The sequence below is a fragment of the Vigna unguiculata genome, chromosome 2 (assembly GCF_037176805.1).
Source record: "Vigna unguiculata cultivar grain cowpea cultivar isolate G323 ecotype 2 chromosome 2, ASM3717680v1, whole genome shotgun sequence".
Taxonomy (NCBI): Eukaryota; Viridiplantae; Streptophyta; class Magnoliopsida; order Fabales; family Fabaceae; genus Vigna; species Vigna unguiculata.
In genome coordinates, this window is record NC_140793.1 from 16,487,728 (window position 1) to 16,503,187 (window position 15,460).

Genomic DNA, 15,460 nt, shown 5'->3' on the forward strand with positions numbered 1-15,460 from the left:
CTGCTGCTTCAATATAGCGAGAAGATGAAGGCCCACTTACTAAAATATCTTCCTCCCCTGAAACAATCACTAATTTGTCACCCATGACATATTTTAACTTTTGGTGCAAGGTTGAAGGTACTACGCCCGCTGAGTGAATCCAAGGACAACCCAACAAGCAACTGTATGCTGGAAGGATGTCCATCACTTGGAAAGTTATTTGAAAGACACATGGCCCTATTTGGATTGGCAATTCTACCTCTCCCATTACTTCTCTTTTACTCCCATCGAAAGCTCTCACTATCATTGCGCTTGGTTTCATGTGAATACCTTCACACGGTAGCTTTCCCAATGTTGTTTTTGGCATTACATTCAGGGAAGATCCATTGTCGATCAATACACGTGCTATGACATGATCCAAGCATTTTACAGAGACATGGAGAGCCTTGTTGTGTCCCCTCCCTTCAGTAGGTATCTCCTCATCGGTAAACGTGAGGTAATTGTTAGCAGTGATATTGTTAACAATTCCCTTAAAACTGTCCAGAGAAATATTTTGCTCCACATGTGCTCCATTAAGTATCTTCATTAACAACTTTCTATGAGAGGTTGAATGCATGAGTAGTTCTAAAAGTGAGATTCGAGCAGGCAGGCGATTCAACTGTTCGACCACTTTATACTCGCTTTGTTGTATGAACTTCAAGAACTCGCAAGCCTCCTCATCAGATACTTCTTTCCCATCGTCTTTTCTTAGACCCTCGTCGGTTTGGATGGTTTTTCCTTTCAAGAGTTCCTTAGCCTTTTTGGTATTCGCCGATTCACTATTGCCAACTCCATCTTTCATGAAGTTTGGAGGCGTAAAGATTCGACCACTCCTCGTAATTCCACCGATGCCTGATATATTTTTCACCACTGACTCACCACTGCTAGGTTGACCACCTACCTTGTTGTTCCTCACCCAACACGTATGCACCATATTTCCATGGGACAGCTTTCTCACTTTTGTAGGGAAATGGGGAGGGTGTTTGGATAATAATAGATTGTCTTTCTTGAATTGTCGGGGTAGAGGTGGATCTAGTGAAATGAATCACCAATGGCTCTGGCAACCATCTATACATTCATGAACATCAATATCAAATCACGTTAACATAAGTTTTAATTCATACAACCATGAACATCAACAGCAACATCAAGTCACGGTAACATAAGCTAAGGAGGAGTTAAGAACACTTACCGTGAAAATAAAACATAATGCACTTCCGTTTTCCAATTTTACTCCTTCTCTCCCTCCTTCTGATTTCTAGTGCCCAAACCCCTCTCTATCGTAAAAAAAAAGGACCCCTCCTCTCATGAATCTTCCCCTTTTTATTATGTAACCCTCTGCACCTTCCAATTTTGAAATTTGGGACAAGGCTGAGAGCAGATGTTGCTTCTTGCTCCTTCAGCCATCATGACCATGCTACAGGCCCTTCCCCATACAAAACCATGATAGCGTAGCATGCATGGGTCTGACAAAAGAGAGGCCTTACGTTACCTCTTTCTTTCCCCTTTCCCTTCTCTCTCTTTTTTTCTTTCTTTTTTTTTCTTTTTTTTTTATTAAACTAGAATGAGAGATGTAAAACAAAAAAGGAGCTGTAATAATAGAAAGAAAAATAATGTAATAATCAAAATAATAAGCCCAAATAAACAAATAAATAAATAAAACTAAACTAAAATAAAATATAAAATAATAATAATAATAATAATAATAAAATAAATAGATAATTATTTTTTCTCAAACCAAAACATATATTTTTTCTTTTCTTTTCTTAATTATTTATTTATTTATTCTTCTCAATTGAACTTTAATTAATTAATTAATTATTTTATTTTATCATTGTTACCCGGACGAAATTGGGTGTTGACACTTGGTTATGGGTAGTTGCATGATAGCTGGTACTTCTTGTTGTGTGTTGTATGATTCTGGAGCGACACACTCCTTTGTGTCAAATGGATGTGTGGAACGGTTGGGTCTGCTGGTGCACGAGCTGCAGTGTGAGCTTGCGGTGTCTAGTCTGGCGTCGGGTTTGGTCAGGACGTCGTCCTTATGTGCTAGGTGTCCAGTGGAGGTAGAGGGACGCAAGTACAGGGTGAACCTAATCTGCCTGCCTCTACAAGAGTTCGAGGTGATCTTAGGAATGGATTGGCTCTCTACCAATCGCGTTCTTATAAATTGTCGAGAGAAGAAGCTGCTTTTTCCCAACACAGAGGAGCCTGAGTTGGTATCTTCTCAGGGTGTTATGAAGGAACTTCATGACGACGCGCAGTGTTACATGATCTTCACACATCTGGAGGTGGATGGAGGAAAGATGACGTCAGTAATACCGGTTGTGCAGGATTTTGAGGATGTGCCAGGGTTACCTCCCCACAGAGAGGTAGAGTTCTCTATCGATCTAGTGCCAGGGATAGGTCCAGTATCGATGGCTCCCTACCGCATGGCTTCGGCGGAGTTGGTTGAATTTAAGAAACAGATAAAGGAACTGATGGCGAAACAGTTTATCCGACCTAGCACTTTGCCTTGGGGAGCGCCAGTGCTGTTAGTGAAGAAGAAGGATGGGAGTTCACGTCTGTGTGTGGACTACAGACAGTTGAACAAAATGACAATCAAGAATAAGTACCCTCTTCCGAGAATCGACGACTTGATGGATCAGCTACATGGGTCAGCAGTATTCTCGAAGATTGATCTGCGGTCAGGATACCACCAAATATTGGTGAAGGACGATGATGGACAGAAGACGACCTTCAGGTCCAGATATGGCCACTATGAGTATGTGGTTATGCCATTTGGTGTGACCAACGCTCCAGCGATGTTCATGGACTACATGAACAATATCTTCCGACCTTTCCTAGATAAGTTTGTCGTAGTCTTCATAGACGACATTCTTATCTATTCCAGAACTCAGGAGGAGCATGCAGAACACCTGAGGTTGGTGCTTGGTGTTTTGAGGGAGAAGTAATTGTATGCCAAGTTATCCAAGTGTGAATTCTGGATGGGTGAAGTTCAGTTTTTGGGGCATGTGATATCCGCCCAGGGGGTTGTAGTGGATCCAGCAAAGGTTGAAGCAGTGGTAAAGTGGGAAAGCCCTAAGTCTGCCACAGAGATCAGGAGTTTTGTGGGGTTGGCGGGCTACTATAGGAGATTCATAGAGGGGTTCTCCAAGATAATGGCACCCCTGACACTTCTTACTCGGAAGAACCAGCCCTTTACTTGGACGGACAAGTGTGAGGAGAGTTTTCAGGAGCTTAAGAGAAGGTTGACCAGTGCGCCGATACTAGTGATCCCAAACGTGGGGAAACCTTTTAAGGTCTATTGTGATGCCTCTCACCTTGGGCTCGACTATGTGTTAATGCAAGAGAAGAAGGCAATAGCCTATGCTTCAAGGCAACTTAAGGTTCATGAGAGAAACTATCCCACTCATGACCTAGAGTTAGCAGCCATAGTGTTCGCCTTGAAGATTTGGAGGAGTTATCTTTATGGTGCACAGTTTCGTGTGTTCAGCGATCATAAGAGCCTTAAGTATCTGTTTGACCAAAAGGAGTTGAACATGAGACAGAGAAGATGGATGGAATTCCCGAAGGATTATGATTTCGAGCTTCTATATCACCCCGGGAAGGCGAATGTAGTGGCAGATGCCTTGAGTAGAAAAACAGTGCATACCGCACACCTTATGATCAGGGAGGTGGAACTACTGGATAAGTTCAGAGACATGAGGGTACAGGTGGAGTTGGGGTCCGAGTTCATTAGGTGTAGTACCCTTACTATATCTAGTGGCTTTTTGGACTCAGTCAAAGAGAGGCAGTTGTTGGATGCCAGTCTAAACAAAGTTAGAGAACAACTTGGGTCGGATGAGGTTAGAGACTTTGCATGATGGTATACTGAGATTTCAGGGCAGAATCTGTGTACCTAATGATGCAGAGGTGAAGAAGTTGATCCTTGAGGAAGGACACAAAAGTCGTCTTAGCTTGCATCCTGGCATGACTAAGATGTACCAGAACCTCAATGAGACTTTCTGGTGGCAGGGGATGAATAAGGATGTGGCCCTTTTCGTATCAGCCTGTCTGACCTGTTAGAAGGCGAAGGTGGAGCACCAGAGGCCCGGTGGAATTCTACAGCCTTTGGAGATACCAGTGTGGAAGTGGGACAGCATCTCCATAGACTTTGTGACCCATCTGTCGCGGACTTTTAAAGGACATGACACCATCTGGGTGATAGTGGATCGATTGACCAAGAGTGCCCACTTCTTGGCGATGAACTTGAGGATGTCCATGGCCAAGTTGGCCCAACTGTACGTTAAAGAGATTGTGAGGTTGCATGGAGTACCTTCGAGCATAGTTTCCGACAGGGACCCACGATTTACATCCCGGTTCTGGCAAACCTTACAGGAAGCTTTGGGGACCAAGTTGACTGTGAGCTCAGCCTACCATCCCCAGATTGATGGCCAATCAAAGAGGACCATTCAGTCACTTGAGGACTTACTACGGACGTGCAAATTGGATCATCTAGGGGCTTGGGATGAGGTGTTGCCCTTGATCGAGTTTACCTACAACAACAGCTTTCATGCGAGCATTGGCATGGCGCCATACGAAGCTCTCTATGGCAAAAGATGTAGAACTCCTCTTTGGTGGTACCAAGATGGAGAAGCGGTATTGGTTGGACCAGAACTATTAGAACAAACCACTAAGAAAGTGAAGATGGTGAAGAACAGGATGCAGGCTTCTCAGAGTAGGCAGAAGGCCTATGCAGACCGTAGGAGGAAGCCCTTGGAGTTCGCAGTCGGCGATCATGTGTTCTTGAGGGTGACCCGAACCACGGGCGTGGGAAGGGCTCTCCGCTCAAGGAAGCTTTCGCCCAAGTTTCTTGGTCCATATCAGATCACGAGGAGGATTGGGCCGGTGGCTTATGAGATAGCTTTACCCCCACAGTTGGCGAACCTTCATCCAGTGTTTCATGTGTCACAACTGAGGAAGTATGTATTTGATCCGGCCCACGTATTGGAAGCTGAGGATATACAGATCAGGGAAGACCTCACGGTGGAAGTACCACCCATCGCTCTTGAGGACAACAAGGTTGAGGAACATCGAGGAAAGATGGTCAGTCTGGTTAAAGTCATATGGGATCGGAGGACAGGTGACTCGACTTGGGAGTTGGAGGACGTCATGAGGAAATCACACCCATATCTTTTTACCTGGTAAGTTTTCATTTTCGAGGTCAAAAATTTTGTTGTTGGGGAGAATGTAAGACCCTGTTCTTTTTCTGCCTTACATAAAGGGCTGCCCCAAATCTGATGGGCCTAAGAGCTGGCCCAAAGGTTAAAGCTGAACCCAGGCTGCCCTAACGCTCACACTTTCTTTCATTCTCATATTCGCAGTCGTCTTCCTCTCCATTGTACCACTAGAGCTCTGCTAGGGTTTGTTTCCCGCCTCGAACCAGTCCGCCCAAAAGCTCAAGTAGTGATTTCTACTCCACATAAGTGATTCTAAACCTATTGTATTTACTTCCTAAAGCTGTTCTTCGTATTTCACCGTTTAGAGTTCGAACTAATCTTGTTTTTCCTACTGTTCCGCTGTTTCGCCGGTTCTGTAAGTCCATCACTCGAGCTGCTGTGCTCCGAGGTCCCGTGTCAAAGTTCTGTTAGCCCTTTTCCAAGTACGGGAAGTTAGGGTTTCAAGTTTTGAGTTGTTTTGGCCTGTTCTTGAGTTGGTTGTTGATTGTATGGATTAATCATTCGTTTTGATGTGCGAGAATACCTTGTATGATTGGTTGGTTTGAAAAACATAGCTGCTGCAAGTGAAACAGTGGTGAGACCTGTTAATCTCGCCCAAGCGAGCCAGTCTCGCCTAAGCGAGACAAACAGGGATTCGCCCAAACCAGTTTGTGCGAAAGGTCGCCCAGGCGACCCGCTCAATTTTTGAGCGAGCGAACATCTCGCCCAAGCGAGAGAGGTTTCGCCTAAGCGAGATCCCGCATTGGTTTCTCGATGCTCTTTCGAGCCCTCGCCTAGGTGAAGGGGGCTCGCCTGAGCGAGCACGTCTCGCCTAAGCGAGACCCTTCAGCCTGAGTGAGGGGTTGGGCGAGGCAGTACGCTGTTTGGGTGCTTGTTTATTCTTGGATGATTGGTATTGGTTTGGGTATGAATGTTATGATGAGAAACATGTATATAATAGAATGTTATGTATGCTTGGCATGAATCATGAATTGTAGATGATGGGTTTGGTATGAAAATTGGCATGTGAACTAAATGAGATGGGTATTATTAAAGTGGCATGATAACGAGATGAGTTAGGGCCTATGTGCATGGATGGATTATGATGAGTTGGAATGAGTTTGAACTGGAACGTGAAAAGATTGGCTTTAAAGGTTGACATACTGGTTATATCCTTGCATGGTGAATACTATTTGACTGTGTGATAATATTTTGTCTGTGTCAGTGCATAATTCCTTAGGGTCTCTAGGTGAGACTTTTGGGGGTGAGCAGAGGTATCCACCACAAGTGCAAGCGTCCGCTGAATCCGACCATGGTTATATGTATTCGGATGAGTCGAGTCGTGTCGTAGTGTATTGCCTGAACAGTCATAACATGCTTGGTTGATTTGAATGTATGGTATTGTGGAATTATATCTGATTTAATGGATGAACTCTCTTGTGCTCTAGCTTACCCTACTTTCTTTGTTGTGTGATCTGCTATGTGGTACTCTCTTTTGCGATGATCATCAACTTGTTGGTGTGAGCAGATGCGAGGAACACCTGTAGGCAACAAGGGGGTGGAGATTCCGCTGCATAGTCCGCGTGGACTAGTTTATCTTTCCGTATGAGTTTATCTAGGGCTGCGACCCACGTAATTGTTCGTCTTTAGATTTATGTACTTTGGTTATCTTTTCATCTAGTTTTCTCTTGGGCATCGTGGTGTGCCATGGATTGTATGGAGTTGAGTTTAAAACTCCCAGTCTGCGCCTTTATGTTATCTTTCTTGTAACGCTTCCTTTAATTTCGCGTACTTAATTAAATGGGGTGTTACAACATCAAACTTAAAAGGTAATATAGATAGTTTAAAAGTAAGAGAAAATGAATATATTTATTAAACATGAGATATTTTGAAAGAAAAAAAAAAGTTAAGACACTAATTTAATGTTAAAAAAACATTTCACCCAGAAAAAGACAGGAGAAATATCATTGATTTGTGAGTAGAGATAGGATATAAACCCGTTCTCGTGGGTATTGCTCAAACTTGTATTCGTTTTGATGGAGAATCTCTATATTGACTGGGTATGGGTATGCGTATGGAGAATCTCCAACTTTTTCAATTGGGTGTGAGGATATGTATGAGAATGTACATATCCTCGCCATAATATCCATCCCCACCATATCTCCGCTCCATTTAAATTATTAAAATATTCAAAATTAATTAAGTAACCATATTTATTTATTTATTTATTTCTTCTAATTATTTGGTTGGTTATGAAACTCATTCGCATCTCCAATATATTTTTCATCTTATCATAACCTTTATGTAATTATGTTAAAATGATGCATGTGAATTAAAATTTGTTTATGTACATTTGAATATTTATATTATTTTTTAATATTTTAATTTATTATATATTTTCCTTTCATACGAGAATGTTTAATACTCTTAACTTAAGTGTTTAATAGCATAAACTTTTTATTTTAAAAAAATTATATTATTTGAAAAGTATTATTTACCTATTATTATTCATTATTGTTTCATTTGAAGAACTCTTTTGTTTCGCTAAAATAATTTTCGTTATTTCTCAACCATTGAATATATATGTTGATATTTGAAAAGTTTGCTTAAATCTTTAAGATATTTTTTCATCTTATCATACCCTTAATTATAAATTTGTTTTTCTTTGTACAATTTCTTTCACTAGTCTCTCAAATTGTTTCTAAGACACATATTTGTTAATCTTTTAATATTTTTATTTGTTGTTTATTTTCATCATGTAGAATACTATTTCAATATATTTTATCTAATTATTTTTTATTTTCTATCTCATTATCAATCATATTGTAATTTTTTCACTATAATTGTATAAATAAATTTTATTTACTACAACATAAAAATTTAATGTAATTGCCATAAATATTTTTTTATCACCATCCAACATCTATTGGAGTTCAAAAGATACAATATCTATGTCAAAATTTTATTATTATGTTTATTATTTGATCCAGTGATGTATTATAACTTTTATTAGTTTACAAAAAAAAGATTCATTTCAATTTAAAAAGTTGAAGTAAATAAACATTTAAAATATATTTTAATTTAAATATTTGTTTTCCTTTTATATTTTTTAAAAAATATTTTTAAATTTTATCAACAAGTCTTCATTGATGTTTGCAAATTTAATAAATGTTTTGGTTCTCATAAAATTTTATTTGGTATTTTAATCTAAAATGTAAACAATTATAATTTATTTCAAAATATTTGTTATCAAAAATAAACAATTTACTAATATTAAATATTTGATAATATTATATTTTTTTACCATAATTTTTTATTATTTTATAAAAATTAATTAAAATTAATATTGAAATAGTAAGAAAATGAGTACATGTATGGATACAAGATTATACTCATTACAGTTAAAAATAAAGATAAGATAAAAGTTTGATATCCGTTAAATTTAAATATGAAAATGAGAATAAATTTTTTCTACAAAAATCATCCTATCCCGTTGTCATCCTATGCCGATCATGTTAAAAATCAATCACTTTAAGACAAGTAATTTTTGAGCAGGAGTGTTATTTAATAAATCTCAGTCGTATATTATGTTTATCAGTCTCTCTCTACGTATAACACAAACACTAACCTTTATTAACTAGTATTCATATATTAAATAATAATAATAATAATAATAATAAACACAGTAAATATTTAAGATTTATTAAACAGAGTAGATAGGAATGGATACAAAATCAGAAGAAAAAAAATATCAACTTTGAAGACGTAAAGTTTCAATTTCAGAGCTTTTAACATTAAAGTCCCTTGATACTTTTGGTTAGAAAAGTATTAAAGAAATATATAACTGAAAAAAAGAAAAAGAAAATAGTTTTCTGGCAGGTTATAGGGAGTTAAGAACATTAAAAAATAAAGACATTAGTAATAATTATAACTCAAACTGATTCAGTACAACATATAGATTCGATAATGGTCTGTGATAAGGCTTGTATCTGAGAAAATACATCAATCATACCACACAAAAAACAATAAACTGATAAAAACAAAATATTTTGACATAACAAAAACTTTAAAGAAGTCTACATCCCCTAATTACATGACTTCTAAAAGCATGAACAACGAGTGTCGCTGAAAGTGAATTATTCACAAACTTCACAGGCCACGATTTGTTTCTAAACTGCATTATCATCACATTCGGATTAAAATTTACAAAATACTTCCTCGCAAAGTTCATAGGCACACACTGAATCAAGTCAAGTATATACATGTAGACCACTATTAGAGCAAAATCTAACTATTCATGAAAGAATAATAATACTTGCCATCTAACATTTCTGATTTCAAGCTCAATTACCGCATCCGACCTCAAAACCGTGACAAGAGTTTTGCGTTCTAAAACTGACAATTCTTCTGATGCCATAATTGACTCTAACTATGATATCTTAACAGATTTAACAGCGTTGTGAGAAATCAATTCTAGCTTTTTGTAGAGAGTAGTAATAAAAACTACCTATGAAATCTCTCTTTTCCATCCAATATTTGACTCATTTTAAAGGGAACGATTATAAATTATGAAAAATAGTTCATAACTCTTCACTTCATTGTCATAAAGCATGAATCTCTCATGAATGACGAGTTAAGTCTAATCATAATTAGCTACATCTCCTTGATTAGATTCTAAATTCTCATTGTGCATATAAACAAAAAAGAAAAATAGATTACCTTGTGAAATGGGACAAGTTCATTCCTCTGCACCTCGAAAGATGGAAACTTTGAAAGCAAAGCCCCGGATCTTCTTGATCATCTCAAAAACACAAACATCCCCCACATTCAAATTGTTTTCTGATGCAAATTTATGCCATCCCCCATTAATTCTTTGACCACAATAAATAACAGGCCATGTTCTCCCATCCAATAGCTCAAGACTAATAGCTGCACGTGCATTCCTCAAATATTTTTCAACAAAATATGTTGGTATTTTCTGTAATTTTTTTTTCAATAAAAAAAAAAAAAAAAGAACTGCAGGTTACACTTCTGCTGCAACATCCTTATAAAAGAACATAACTCATAAAAATCCATGTATTCAATAAGATGCTCACCAGGTAATATCCATTGATAAAGGATTCCTTCATGACAAGCAAGAAGAAGGGGTATTCAGATCTGAAAATTATGGCTTTGTTTAAAGCCGTAGATGTTAACTGCTCCTCTTCTGAGCATCCAATGTTATAAGTGTCTTTTTTCCCTTCAACTTCTGAAAGACTTAACATGCTGCAAGTTATGAAAAATTGGTTTATAGGTTTTGCTTTATAGGTTTTTCCTCTTGAGAGCTAGAACTTTTAATTCCCACAACACTTGTAGCTTTGCTATTTTTCGTTTTCTTACAAGGCTGAGCAGAAGACAGACTTGGTTTCACTCTAGTATTTTGACATGAAAATTGCTCCAACAAAGTTTCACCAGAATCATCACTGATATGTACAAGGTTGTCCTTTCTAACATGAGTAGTGGGGGAAGGATAGTCTATTTCAAGGGCACTATTGTCAAACACGTGTACATCAAAATGAGAAGTTTCCTCGTATTCAAAGAACAACAAGTGGCCATGATCTAGAGAATAGTATGTGACAAGCTCCTTCCATCCATTTTGAAACCAAATCTCACCATCACGCCTTGCCCAGTATATTTTCCATTCAATACCATCAGGAGATCTAAGAAACACCGGATTTGACATTCCATCACCATGTTTTCTAGTGAACTTTTTTGGGAGCTTCTGCAAAGATTTTGTTGTTAGCATGCATAATAAAATTCACAACCACTACCACATCAGAAACTCCAAATAGTGGAGAAGTTTGTATCTTTCCATGACCCGGCATGCAGATATACAAAAGTGGGGGTAGTTGCAAATTACTTTTTTACCCTAATTGGGTGTTTGTCAAAGCTTTTGTTTCTATACCTCAAACGCAAATTGTTTATAGAAATCTATCAAAAACAGTCCTTGTATGTCCATAAATGAGAAATCTTGTTAAAGATGAAGAGCAGAAACAGTATATTTTCTTAAACGAAGAACTAAAAGAGGTAAACTCATGTGATGGTGCAGAACTTGAACCATAAAAAGTAAAATCGAAAGAGAGGAATGAAGGTAATGATGCTTACAAGTATTCCAAGTGCAAGGCTTGGTCTGAGGATAATTTTAAAAAAATGAACCGCAGTTGGTGAAGTCATGGATGTTGAAATGAGATAGTGAAGAAGGGATTTCTAGGACTTTTAAAGTTACTAGCTTGGAGCAGATTGAGGCCTTTGTCTGTGGCTAGGTTCTCACGTTGTTGATAGATGAAATAGACTTCTTCATCTGTCTCTGCTCTTATGTACAGATTTCCGGTGACTTTCATTTCAAACTTTTGTTTTTTCTCTTTTATTTCACATCATTTATTTATGCTGTGTTCATTCCGAGAGAGTGCTCATTCCAAGAGAGAAATTGGATTGATTTGAATGAAATTAAAAAAATACTCTTTGTTGTTTTTTTTAAGAATTTTAGAAATAATTATGAAAATAATTGATTTATAAGTATTTTTTTTGAAAATTTGTGAGATATTTGATTGATGTAATAAATTAAAAATGTGTTTTAATAAAATTATTAGTACGATTAATAATTTGTTTTTTTATATAATAGATAATATAAATTAATATTTGTATAAATAAATTTATTTTGATAATTTCTTTTAAACAACTTGCAACACCACACACTACAAACATCTTCGCTTTTATATTCTTCATTATCATCACATGGATACACACACAATAGTAGAGTTAGATCAATGAGTTCTGAATTTAGCACTTCCAATATATGCACATTTATAGATACACCAGCTCCTAAATTGTCTATTTTTCTCACTCTCCTGCACTGCTTTCCCTTACTTTATTCTCAAGCGTGGGTTCTACTATTTTATTAATCACAATATTTTATTCAATTTACATACATCATTATAACTTAATTTATCTTGGTACAAATTTTATATTATTTTCTCTATTACATTATTGATATCTCAATGTCCACCTATACATCAAAATAATTTCCAAAAGATGAAAAGAACATCCAAGCTCTCTAATCACACATTGATAGCCAAGGTTATTTTCGACTGCAATATCTATAATTCAATTGTGATTTGCAGGTGGGATATCTATAAAGCATTGACAGATTCGTCCCATGTCATGGGAGATTGGATGTCTTACTTTCAAGCTCACACAGATCGTTCCACTTAAGTTGGGATCAAATCTCTCACTTTAATGACCGCACAGATCCGTTCCATTTGAGGTGGGATCGGATCCATCTCTTTAAGCACACCCAGATTCATTTCAAGTGAGGTGGGAACGAATCCATGTTCTTTCAAATAGCGTGTGTATGGTCACTTTTATCAGAAATATAATGTGTTTTCTTCATGAATCTTAAACAGTATCGCTGCTCAAAGCTGAAAAGACAGAAGAGTAAATTTGTATTTAACCAATGAATCTACTCAAATGACCCTGTATTACGCGAGATCGGAAAATTGATCAATCATGCTGATTATTGCATTCTTTTGCTCTTAACTCTCTTCAAAGGAACGTCAAGATTATTATGTAATCCGTCTTTGCATTTTTGTTCAACTTCAGACACAACATTAGTATAATGAAAAGAATCATTTAATTATTTAATTGATAATATTGTTTTTTTATTTTTAATTAATAAAAGTATTAATCAAGTTTTCAATTTAAAAACAGATACCTTTCAAAAAGCTAATCAAAATCCTAATATATCAAAATTTTATATTGTTAACATTATAAATTGTTATTATTGTATTGTTTATTATAATTGAATAATATATAAATTAAAAGTATTAATATTTGGTCTAAACATTTTATTAATAATAAAGACTTTTGCAATTTTAGGTTACTCCACTTCTACATGTCAGCACGTTGTTTTTATCATATCATGCCTTTATGAAAAAAATATAATTAAAATCTTTTCAAAAGCTTTTTATAAATTAACAAAGAAAAATATATTCAGTAATAATTAAATTTAATTGATTATATCTTCTTAATGTTTTTTTTTTATAACTTTTAATGTTCTTTAAAATTTTAGCAATTAGAATTGATATTACATATCTTATTTTCTGAAAAAATCTCTAAGAATATGAAAAGTACTAGTTCACGTATTTTAAAAAAGTTTTCTTTTATTAAGATATTTGTTAATTTTAATTATTTTATTATTTAATTTTAATTTGTTGGATCTGTATTACTTAGGTGATTTCTTTCAAAAGTTCTTGTGAACTGTTTTACACTATTTATGTTATGGATTTTGTTGTATTTAAATGGTATTTTGTTGAAGATTATTCGTGAGGTTTAGTTGAGATTTTGTGTGATTATATGTGTTTTGTATGTGAAATATGAATATCGTAGCACCTGCTATAATTACTTTACTAATTAAAGTATTATTATAATTAGTATTAAGTATAAAAACAACATAGGTATATTTCATCTATTACATTATTTTTCAATAATTTATATGAAAAAAAAACATAATACTAAAACGAAAGAGGAATTCTATACAATAATAATAAAGAATCTAACATAAGTAGTTTTCAATGTCTATATTCATCTATGACTATCTCATTGTTGATGTCTCTCACCTACATTATTTTCTATTCACGTATAACATACGATCATTGTAGATGGATAAAACCACAATAGACACAAAAGATAAGGGTAAGCTAGAGTTATTAAATTTTTACTAATAGTTCTATATTATGCCATAATAAAAGATCACATATATTTATATAAAGATACACATATATTTGGGCCATGTTTTGAGCTTGGTCATAGTGGACTATTTTGGGCTTAAAAGGAGATGCACTTAATTTGGGCTAAGGTATGTGATGTTTAGAAACTAGGATTTTAACCCTAACTTGGAGACCAAGCTACTTTAAGTAGTGCACCAAGGTGTGGAGGGTGTGAGCATGGTGTGAAACATGTTCTTGCTTAGGTGACAAGTCACACCTTGTGCATGCTCACCTTTTGGTTCCAATTTTCAAGTTTCTAGACCATTTTTTTCGTCTTCTTTTTGGAGACACCTTGTTCTCCTTCTAGCCTATAAATAGAAGGGCTTACCTCATTTAAATCTAGCTTGAATTTGAGTAAATAATTACTGCCAAAATGAGTGCACATTTCTCTTATTTGAGCTCTCCTTATATTAGTCTTCTCTTCCAGACTATTTTAGGCTTCCTTCCTTAGGAGTTAGTCTTACCTCTACCTAGGCAACTCACCTACACCGAACCAAACACCATGCTATCTTCATCTCTTCCAAGCTTCTACATCCACACTCATGGAGTCCTACTTCCTCTCGGCTTTGTTGAAGGAGCAAAAGAGCTAGCCATCATTTGGTATCATGAGCTTAGGTTGCTCTCGGTCTTCAAGAGTTAAGTGCTTCTTCTTCATTTTCTTCTCATTTTTGAGTTGTTCATTACTTGTGCTACTTGCCATGTGAGTTTTTACCGATTGAAATGTTCATTCATGTTTAGCAGTTTAATTTGCTTTGAATTTATGTTGTTTCCTTTGGTATGGTGATTTGTGCATGGTATAACACTTTGATGATTAAAATTGAACTTCTCTTCTCCTCTTGAGCCTTGGAAATGCACTTTCACATATAGATAACTTTCGTTATCTTAACGTCTAGTGGGAATTTTTCTTGTGCGTGCTTAATCACCTAATCACCATTTATTAATCCTTTGTGCTTTTAAGTGCTTTTATTTTTTATTTTTGTTTTTGAGTTCTTACTTGAATAATTAGTTCTTATCAAGTTCATAGAGTTAGGATTCTATTATGTTTTCTTGAGTTTATTATTCTATATTTTTATTAATTTAGGTTTCTATTTCAATACTAACTTCTTGTTTTCATTACAAGTTTCATATGTTGAACATGAAGTAGTGATGATTCTGTTTTGAACAATTAGTGTTGCTACAAAAGAGTTAAAAATAGAAAAAAAGTACAAAATAAAAAAAGAAAAGTGCAAAAAGAGTGATACAAAAAGAGAAGAAGAAATTTGTAAAAATAGTGCACTAGAATCACTACTACCATTTTCATTTTGCTTTTGTTTATTGGCTTTGAACTTTGGAGTTTTCAAATCTGAAAAATACTGCACATGTAGGTCTCAACCTAAGCTTGATGAGTGATTTTATGCACCATTAGCAATTGGCAATTGAGAAGCAAGAAGCAACCAA

At 35.7% G+C, this 15,460-nt stretch overlaps 1 pseudogene across 1 annotated transcript; it reads right to left on the bottom strand.

Moving 5' to 3' along the window:
* Positions 1-9,147: 9,147 nt before the first annotated feature.
* Positions 9,148-11,613, bottom strand: LOC114174241 (B3 domain-containing transcription factor VRN1-like; annotated as a pseudogene). Its single transcript, XR_003602671.2, has 3 exons — positions 11,364-11,613; positions 10,316-10,980; positions 9,148-10,197 (listed from the first exon to the last, which is right to left on the bottom strand). The product of XR_003602671.2 is annotated as a B3 domain-containing transcription factor VRN1-like (transcript).
* Between the last annotated feature and the right edge of the window lie 3,847 nt (positions 11,614-15,460).